General features: G+C 34.0%; 1 long non-coding RNA gene across 7 annotated transcripts; it reads right to left on the reverse strand.

The window, feature by feature from the left end:
• Positions 1-1,781: 1,781 nt before the first annotated feature.
• On the reverse strand, positions 1,782-10,683 carry LOC147391601 (uncharacterized). Of its 7 annotated transcripts, none has more exons than XR_015183284.1 (8): positions 9,621-10,683; positions 7,917-8,047; positions 6,307-6,439; positions 5,457-6,009; positions 5,267-5,337; positions 4,931-5,087; positions 3,939-4,084; positions 1,782-3,746 (listed from the first exon to the last, which is right to left on the reverse strand). It is a non-coding gene; the product is annotated as an uncharacterized LOC147391601 (long non-coding RNA). The 7 variants fall into 7 exon arrangements; XR_015183287.1 differs by having other exon boundaries at positions 4,931-5,102; positions 5,457-5,512; positions 9,621-10,146; XR_015183285.1 differs by having other exon boundaries at positions 5,457-5,512; positions 9,621-10,139.
• Positions 10,684-11,043: the final 360 nt, after the last annotated feature.

Here is an 11,043-nt window from a genome sequence, read left to right on the forward strand (position 1 = left end):
GCAGGCTTTTTTAATTTAAAAGCAGTAAAAGCCAAAAAACAAAAACGCCTGCAAAGCCCAAACAAACAGGGCCTTAATGCTGGGGCATTCAATAGGCCCAGCCTGGCCCAGCTATGCTTTGGTTGAGTATATTTTAGAGATAGTTTCCTTTTTTTGGTGGATTAAGTATATGCTGGGCCTTGCCATGAGCTATAGAGCTATCTAGTTTAGGAATGATATATTATTGCTTAAAGATTGGAAGCAAACGTAGTTCTTTTTATCCTTTATTTATTTATTTATCTCCCTCACTAGTTAGGCACATCAAGGAATTTAAATCATGCAAACCTGTGGACAACAACCCTTTTAACCTTTTCATGTTTGAGTGTTACAGTGAATCGTTATAGTAAATCTTGAAGGAGAGATACCTGTGAAAAATGTTGGGTTTTATTACCGTGAGCTCTAAGGGCACACATCAAAGTCTAGTTATTGCACTTTAATGTGTGTCGTACACGTTAACAAGACCCGAAAATGTTTTACTTACATATTAGTCAATATAAGATTTCACAAAATTCTAGATTGACCAATAACTGAAACCCTCAAGCGTCGAGGGCATCTCTAACTTTCAAAATTACCCACGTCAAGCATCATGCAATTGATTGGTCAGGATTATGTGAAATACTGGATTGAGTTTTTTGGGATAAAAATCTCTTGATGTACCTAAGCATCATTATCAATGCCATCCAGAGGCAACGCCTAAACTTCTTTAGGAGACTGTGCTAGTGGCAAGCTTCAATAATAAAATCACTATATATGTTGAACTAGACAACAAGTTAAATGGGTTTGGAAATTATTTTTGGGACTTGGGATGTCACACTGAGCCAATATATTATCTTTTCTTTCACCAAAGAGGTGGTCTCCAACATCAATCAAGGATAGGGCGATTCGATATGATAATGACAACTTCGGATGGAAATTGATTAGATATGGATCGAATGGTGGTTGAAAATGACTCTTGTGAGTAAAACAGTGACGATATCAACAGTAATTAAGAATTTTAAATAATCTACTTAACTAGCTTATGTTTGGCTTGAGGATGGATCCATTGATCAATGTCGTACACTTTTATTTTATTTCCTAAGCAAGTCAAATGAGTACTTAGTAATAAGAAGGTGAAGGTCTCACTTACTTCGACCAACCAAGCATGTTTGAAACAATCATACATGCCCATCTAGGATACAGTCCCCAAGATATAAAAGGGTAGCATTATAGGCACCACACACCATAGTCAAATTGTTGTCATATATGGGTTAAAAGTTTCAGAATGAGTTGATTTTTGGGGAGACAATCTCTTCATCCTCATCAAAAATCAGTTCATTCTGAAATTTCTAATTCCGTCAAAACAAGTTGAAGAACCATAAATCGTCCATATTTTTTGTAAATCACTTTTAATGGGATAAGAAATTTTAAAATGAACTGATTTTTAGTCAGGATGATCTCTTGATTTTTGGTGAAGGTGATCTCCTCATCATCATCACCGAAAAGCAACCCATTATGAAACTTTTAACCTATATAAGAAGAAGAAAATTGCTACAGTGTGGGGAGCCCTTAGTAATAATTAGGGTGCCTTCAACTTAATCCAACATTTAACAACAACCAAAAAAAAAAAAAAAGAGCTGTTATTGCCACACCAATTTTTACTAACGCCACACCAACTGTGTGCAATTCATTATTGATATATATAGGAATTGGTTTGGCATTAGTAAAAGTTGGTACGGCAATAGTAGCTCTCATAAAAAATTGGGTCTAACAAACATCACTTGACTTAGGTAAATACAGTACGCGCACAAAATAAGTAATAGAAAGCAAAATAAACACAAATTAAGTACAGCGAGGAGACATTTTAGAAGAAATGCAGGAAAGACTAAGAGGAGTAAGGAAGATAGGTGGAAAGGACAAAGGCAGAAGGACTACCTCTGATGATACGGTGTAACGCGGAGCCCATCAGTTCAGCCATCTCTCCTGCATATCTCATAAGCCATGGCCGCAGGAAAACTGCCCACAGCCCCGTCATAGCCACTACAATTTCTACTCCCAAACCCATAGAGCCTTCTCTGCATCTCTCTCTCTCAAATGATTTCAGGACCACATTTCTTTAAATTTTATCCGAAACAACCCATTTTTTTGGTTCTGAGTTGCACCTACCGTTCTCACCTAACAGTCAACACAGAAATTCTTTGAAATGTAGATGTTACAACTCGACTGGATTATGAGTCAACACAGAAATTCTCTCGATATAAGTAAGAAACTCGTTGGGTAAGAATAATTAAAATAGAGTCGAGATAATATGACTCGTCAGGTGGCATACTCAAATGACTCTATGACGTGGACAAATTTGAAATCGTAGATCTTTAGGCCTCGGGATACATGATTGCACTTTCCCATAAAAAATGTATCCCGAGACATGAAGATCTACAGTTGCTGAACTTGTCCATTTCATAGAATCATTTGAGTATGCCACTTGGTAAGTCATATTATCATGGACTGATTAAAATATGAGTCGTGCTAGAGTAACATTGTGGGGAACATTTCTGATGTGGATGAAAAGCATTTATGATTCTGACATATATATTTAAATATAAAGGTTAATGAGCTAACATTTAATAAATAAATTAGAATTATTTAATATGATTTAAATTATTTAATTATACATTTATTCATTTTCCCTTCACTAACAACATCAACATCAATAGATGAAAAATAAATAGGGTAAATTACACTTTGACGTCTTATAATTTGATATAATTCCATTTTAACCTTTTAATATTTTGATAATTACACTTACCCCTTTCACTAAGGGGCTAAAATTCAAATGTTATTTTACTATTTTACGCTCTTATTTTATATTATTTTTAAAAAAATAAGTTTTATAATAAAAATTAAATCCCCATACTAGCCTTCATTCATTGAACCCATTTTTTCAAAAGCATATTTTCATTTATAAAAAGAAATAACATTTTAAAAAGGATAAAATGATCTTTATAAAAGAACCTGCAATAAAAAATAAAACAAAAAGATCATGGTGCGTGTGATATGCAGGCATTGCACATGTCCTGGGACTAGTCCTTGGACAAGACCATCACAACGTCATATTGTGAGAAAAACGACTGCTCTAACCGTTGCAAGAGCAGTCGTTTTGGATGGAGTAATTTTGTATTTGCGACAGATGAGGCCAGTAGGGAAAGTGTTAGAAAAAACGACAACTTTTGACATTCGCCATAAATGCTGTCATTTTCCTGGATTTTTTAGAAGAAAAAAAAAAGGTGATGTGGATTGAGGTATTGAGAGCACAAATTAAGACAACATAATGAATATAGGCATGACTATAAATCGAATTCAATGGAGGAATTAAAAATGCATTTTTAATTTTTATTTTTGATTGGTTCTACATGGCATGCTGGAAGATACTGTAATATCCTTGTGCATCAAGAACAATAACAGGGATACAAGCATTCTGAGAGACCAAATTAATTGGTATCTCAATCATACTTCTAGTGTTGATATGATACTAATCGGCTTCAAAGAATCGAGCAAGTCCAAAGTCGGTTACCTTTGCAGTCATATTCTCATCAAGGAGAATGTTGCTGCAATTTTTGTATCTGTGGATTATTCTTGTATGTGAACCTCCATGTAGAAATGCTAGCCCCTAGTCGATCCAACGATTATGTCAATTCGTTGTTGCCAATTTAAAAGCTGGGCCGTGTTCCTATCTGCAAACAAAAAAAAAAAAAATCAACATTTTGCAAATATTTTCTCAATCCACGTGTAAATCTATTCCAAAAATTCGAAAAAAATTTAGATGTTTGGGATTGTAACTTAATAGTTCAGTACCAAAGAAGTCAGGAAACTGGGTACCGAAACAAGTATCAAAAAATTTACATTTGGTTCATTAGAGGTCTTACCAAAGAGAACTTGATCGAGGCATGATGATAGAAGAACTCTATCATCATGTCTCATGGAAAACGCCGTGAGTTCGATCAAAAGATCATGGTTGGACTGTTCTCCGTATAACTATTGCATTTTTTCAAGCTCACAGTTACATGGGATACTGCAGTGGAAGACAAATGATAAACTAAAGTAAAGAGCATGAAAAGAAGTCCAATCATGAAAGTAGTCCTTCAAAAGAGCTCCCGAGACTAAAATCTTAGAATTATAAGGATCATGATTAATTTATACACAATTAGTTGGTCACAAATCTCTCATGATATATTTGGAGCTAAAACATGCTACATTACATTTTATGAACATGGTATACATGCAAAAAAATAAAATATGATTTCTAATGTAACCTGAGAAAAACAACATGACATGAATGATATAATCATTCTCTCTAGTATCCCATTTTAGTTCCAAAATGTTCAACTAATGAGAAAACACCAAGTTGGCAAAGTCTTCCATCCCTACAAGTTGTGGACTTGCAGAACAACAAGACAACTTTCAAGATCCGAACAGAGACATCTAACAACCATGACTCATAGGTTTTCTACTGTATAATCTTGAACACCCAGATATGTGTGAATTTATAGGTACAACGATTTTTCATTCAACAAGAACAGAATAGACAACATTTCTTTTGTTCTTTACCTCTCTACAAACTAATCCAAAGAGGATCAAATACACAAAGAGAAGAATTTGATCAACCAACTTAAAATAATCTTTGAATTATTCTTTGTTGTCCAACTCAAATCCATTTTAATAAATTGTGACCCAAATTAATTTTCTTAATGGACACAATAAATCTATGAGAAGTTTCTCTACTTAGATTGTGTAATTCTCAAACCATTTTGAGCTAAACCACAGACGCTTGCCAAAGCTGTAAGTACAAGCAGAAAGCCAAACTGAAGCTACATTTAACTTATAGAGAAGCAACAAACTCAAAGAGTGCCGATGGTACCTCTCCCCTGAGAGCCATCACACCTCCATGAAAAAGGCCCTCAAATTCTTCTTTTGAAGGAAAGAAAGGTACTGCAGAGACCCCATCAGCAGCAACATTCTTACTGCAACTTGAAGGGGTGTTGGCATCTGACCTCCTTCCCATTATCACTTACAACCTGTAGAGTGTAGCTCTTAGCACAAATAGTAAAGAAAAAAGATATTAGGATGGCTATTATCGGTAACATGAAACCATCTCTATTTTAGAAATCCATAATATATGGAAACACATCATATCAGATTACTCATAGTCCAATTTCAAAAGAAAGTGACTTATTTTTTTATGTGTTCATTTTACCTATCCACTTGAATTATGTTCATTTCTCTGCCATTTCCAAAGCGATTGGATGCCATTTCATATTGTCACCCCTTTAAATAAAACACAATTGATCAAAATTCCTTCATCATGTAGATATTTAAAAAGAATAACATTGAGGTCTTGGAAAAGGGAACAAATCTTTTTTCATCATCTCAGTGGATTTTTGTACCTTAGGTACACTTGGGAAGAGGTCCACTAACATAAGGTGGATTTTTACACTGTCACCTATCAATAAGAAAACATAAAAATGACTGAAATGTAAAAATATGATTAGATTAGATTGATTGGCTGGATTGAGTGGATCTTACAGTACTTTTTCTCTTAAAGAGTATCCTGTAGCTATTTTCGACAGACGGTTGAGCGTGTACCACGTTAACAAGATAGCAAAATCACTCCATTTTTTTATTTTTGGTTTTTTACTTTTAGATCTAATCAAAGACATGAATCCTAGAGGGGTGAGGGATTGGCTCTCTCAATTGTGGAAAAAGTGCCACAGCAAAAACACACTACATAGAATCTGCTCCCAAAAATAGATGGATTAAGGAATTAGATTTCTCTTCTCTTTGTGCATGTGGTATGGTGACAGCTTAGCACAACATTTTTTATTTTAAATTGTAATTTCTATTCTAGTTTAGTACTTAACTTATCAAATTTACCCCGACATGAAGTGTAATTATCTTCCAAACCTCCATTCTGCTTGAAAGGCAAAATGAAGAGAGATTCTGAAAGACCAATAACTTGCTTGTGAATAAATTCATGATAAAAAAGATGCAACAAAAAAAGGAAAAAAAAAAAAAAACACAAGTAGTTTAGCTAAATCTTATATTTCTTGTAATCACAATATGATTTTTCTCATATGAATGGTTTCATTTGCAAAATGATAAATAAAATCCCAATAAACATTAAAAGTAAAAGAAAAAAATATATATTTATTATTAGATTATAATATAGAAAAAGAGAAGAAATTGATAAGGATATTTATGAAAAATTAAAATGTAAAAAACGAATTAAAGCTATACCATGTTTTGGAGTTGAGGGTCTAGATCTTTGAACACCCAAAGAAGCAAGATTGCAATTAACCCTCCTCTCATCAATCGCAGGAGCAATATACCCACAAGCTCTCATGGTTGATTCGGATTTGCGAAAAGTTACCTAAAAATTAAACAAAAATTAATCTCAAATTCTAAATAAATATACCCATAACAAGAAATGAAAAATAATAAAGTAGATCCTTATTCTTCTTTTTGGATCTTGATTCTTTCGTCTCTTTTTTTAAACAAACCCACATCTAGATCCTTGAAATACTTTAGGCAAAGATGCACTAGCAAGGAATTTTTTTATTTTTCAACCCCCAAGTGTGTAAACAGATTCATGTTTTCTAAAACATACAAAACATGAATACTTATAAAGTCAATCACACCTAAAGAATTCTCCACCAAGAATCACAACTCAGAACCATCTATAAGGGTTCATAAAGACCCTATGTCGGTCCTAGAAAGTGCTCAGATAGGCAAAACTCAATTTCAGATGGTTAGGTCTACACACACATAGGGTGACGAAAAAGCTGTATCAAATATTTGTCTTGAGTTTGCAAGCAGATTTACTATGTCATTTTGTTAAATTAGGAGTGAGTACATCTGGGGATTACTCCATACTCACTCAAAGATTTTATATGCAGTTGAAAATTAGTGTACATAATGTCGAACAAGGGTAAATTTCCTCCTGATTATACAGAAACCCGTGAAGAACTTATAGCATTCCAAATTAATATCATATAATACATACAAATTTTCAGAATGGAAAAAAATTAGAGGAGAAACCTATACATATTATCTTCTAGTAGTACTTGCAGCTATACGAAATGGCTAGTTGTTTCATGTTCAAGAGATTATAGAGAGATGTTGGTCTAAGAAAGATTTTTCGTGAGGGAGGGGATAGACAGTATGAAACCAACAATTTTGAAATAGTATCTCAAGTTATTTTAATTCAGCAACAACCTCCGACAACATTTGCTCTAATCAATACTCTTAACCAATCATACCCAAGGTACAAAAAATAACAGAAATTATTCCTAACTAAAAAATCATAACATAAATATGCAATTCAAAGAAGAAAAGGGGTAGTTTCTGCTTATGATGACACTGGCATGTTACTTTCTATTTTAACTATATAAGTTTTAGTGAGGACACATTAAGAAAAACAACCAATAAATATATGGAAAAATTACATCTTTGGCAGCAGAGTACGCTGCATCAGAAGTAATTTAAAAACTATGCACACCCCACACAACTCAGCCATTTCGATGGCCCAGCAGCCTGAAATGTCATCACGTAACCATGTGTGGATTCCACTCCCCCAAAAATCATGTAGTCTATTTTATATGAGGTTTGCTGGTAGTTGTTCTCATCCAAGTGTTTTTCTCCCTTATATGATTATGTTCCAATGATCAAAAGTAGAGAAACTATGTTCTTGGAACTTATAGATAAACATGTTGTATTGAAGACTAGAGTGAAATTCAATAAAATCAATTTACTTTGAGAATATTAAAGTTATTTCAATGTTGATACCAGAAAGAGAAGATGCTGTAATATTCTTTTTGATATGTAATATATAACCATCATGTACTCACAATGGATCCTGCAAGGGTATTATTGATTGGTGCAAATGAATTGTTATCTATGACGGGCGAGCTAAAGCTGAGGGCTAACAAACAATGGGAAGATTCTTCTGACTGTAACTACAACGGCAAGATCAAATTCACTGCATCAAACCACACAACAAATATAAGCAAAGGAAGGATTCTAGCCCACTCAAAAAATAAAAAAAACATAGAAGCGATAGCAAAAGGAGAGTTGTAGAGAAAAATGATCTACAAAAAATAAGTAATTCTTAGGATTCAAACTTACTTGCTAAAAACATTAAAGAAATGAAGACTTGATTGAAATTCACAAATGACAAAGGAGATAAGGATTGCCAAATTGTAGTACATCCTCTAGCTGGTAAGTAAATGGTATCCGAATCATAATAGTTCAATGGTTTGAGCCCCAAAATATTTAGGAGTGAGTGAAAGTTTTAGCAATAAAATAGAAACTCAATTACTTATATTCAAGGTTCCTTAATCTAGATGGCCCAACATAGGCGCTACTTGAGCATGGTGGGTCCTATGTTGTTCTCTCTCATGTTTGTTCCTTAATCTAGATACATATGCTTGTCTTTTAGCAATTAACAAGTTTCAAACACCACCAATTTGAGAAGAAAATTACTTTAATCACTTCCTAAACTATAAAAGCCAACATCCAACTCTGTTGGTTCAAGTGTGTTCATATCCCTCCTTTCACTACACACATATCTATATGTTCCTAATATCTACTGGTCTTCCATCAAATGTGTGAATTTCTATAGGGACTAAAAATGAAACATTAGTGATATATTTCCATTACATATACAAGCTTCTATTGACGAGAGAGAAAACTCACCATCGCTACTCTGATTCCCTCTTCCACTCCTAATGTATCATCTCTTCTAATACATAATGCAATTAGAACACTACGTGAAAAAAAGGGTAAATTCGACATCAAGTTCCATTGAATTTGGCTAAATTCAAGCAAATTTGACAGACCTTGGCATCGAATTTACCCCTTTTTCACATGGTGATCAAAACAACCATTAGATTCAAGGATCTGGAATTCTACATATGGCTCATAAGGAGGTTGATGGGTCTTCAAGATGATACGAACAAATTTCAAGTGGAATTCTTTTCCTAATTCATTGAATTAGAGTCATAGATCTTTAAAACCCACTCTCACCTACGATTACTAATTACTAACCACTATTTTGTTTGCTTATAAAAAAAGTTATTAAATTTCAGATTGCCTATTTGAATAGAAATACCAAAACCAGATTGTCTGACAGTTGCTCCAGTTTCTTGGTTCACTCTGATGCTAACAAACATCAATTCAAATTTCTATTACGTTTGTGTCAATTCCTTCCCAATTTTAGGTCTCACTCTTGGTAAAACATTGCAAATGCAATCCTGGAGATTGTGGACTCCCATAAAAGAACATCCTAATTTCTGACAAATTTTGGCCCAGCAGCTGGATGTGTTTTGGCCCACCACATACATTATTCTTCTTCTTCGATTATTTGGATCCAATCACCGATAAAACAAACCATAACAAAACCAAATATGTAGACACAAGATAAAAAAAACTATAACAAAATGATTAATTACCACACAAAAAAAAACAAATTACTCAAACCAAATGTCAAAGATTCTGCAAAATCTCAAATTTCAAAAGAAGAAACAAAAAAATAAAGAGAAGTAAAACCTTACCTGAACAGAGCAATCAAAGGTAGGTTTAGTGAAGAATTTAAGGAAGAATTGATCGAAGATCAGGATGAGATTAGGCTTGAGCTCCAACCAAGATCAGGATTTTCGCCATCGCTCCGCCAGGTAAAAACATAAACCTTAATGTTTGAAATTTTATCTCTGCGAACCCTAGATCTAGAAGCTGTGTAGAGTGAGATCATGGTTGAGAGGGAGATTGAGTCTCCATCTCAACAAACCTGAAGTTGCGTAGAGAGTGCTTGAGAGGGAGCGAGACGAAACCAGTTTTTTATCTCTCAATTTGTGGGTTAATTTCATCGATCGTGGGTTTGAGAGTTGTCTAATGTTTCCACGGCTACGATCTGTCACAAATAACAATTGATGATAGAAACTGAAAAAATTGATGGGCCATAAAAGCCCACAATTTTTAGAAACTGAATTTTGACGGTTTAGGATCGTTGAAATTCTTGATGTTCTCAGATTTGATGGTTTAGAACTGTCGAATTTCTCCCATCCTACATTAATTTGAAAGTTTCAATCAGTCGAAAAAAAAAATTTTGACAATAAAAAATTCAACGCCAATTCGACTCCTTAGACCGTCGAATTTTATGAAATTTGACAGCCTAAGGCCTTTGAATTTGGGCTTTTTTCACATTATAAGTAAAGTCTGATCTAAAACCACCATCGTTAGCCTAAAAATGATTGTTAAAAACCATCGCCATTAACGATGGCTTGGATTAGTCGTTTATAGCGCCATAGTACAGTCGCATCTAACACAATGTGACGTAGTGTATGGTCTATGAACATTTGCTTGACAAAATTATAACATTGTAGTCTTGAGTTCAAGGAAACAATTTTCAAGCATCAATGAAGGGAAACGAATCAATGTGCTGATTATTTATCTAGTTTAGGATTAAATTCTACTGTTGGGATGGATCGGATAGAGGTTGAATGTGCTTCTTTAAATCTTCGATCTCATATTGAAAGAGACATTGAATGTACAGTAATTAATATAGGGTAAGGACCGAACAACATCTTGAATGCTTACTTATCAAAAAACAAAACTTCCGTCACAGATCCTTGAGAAGCCGCACATGAATGATCAGATTGATTGTCAATTGTCATATTACGATTGAATGAAAATAATGAGAAATTTATGTCACAAGTTTGAGAACCAATCATCCTTGGGATAGCTTGACCAAATTAAGAGTGCTTGGTGGAATATGTATACATCCTGTATAAATTAAGAAGTTAATTTGAGCAATCTAAAACTTGGAACCACATCCTTGCCAATTCTATTAGAACTAATGGAATCCATGTGAGCAATTCAGTTAAAAAGAATAAAAAATCTCGTATTCCATTTGCGAACTATAGGCTTGGTGCACCAGGCAGCCATGTCTACGTATGTTCGATCTATTTTCTTAGTTTA

This window comes from Akebia trifoliata, chromosome 11, assembly GCF_017979445.1.
Source record: "Akebia trifoliata isolate Shusen 1 chromosome 11, ASM1797944v1, whole genome shotgun sequence".
Classification (NCBI taxonomy): Eukaryota; Viridiplantae; Streptophyta; class Magnoliopsida; order Ranunculales; family Lardizabalaceae; genus Akebia; species Akebia trifoliata.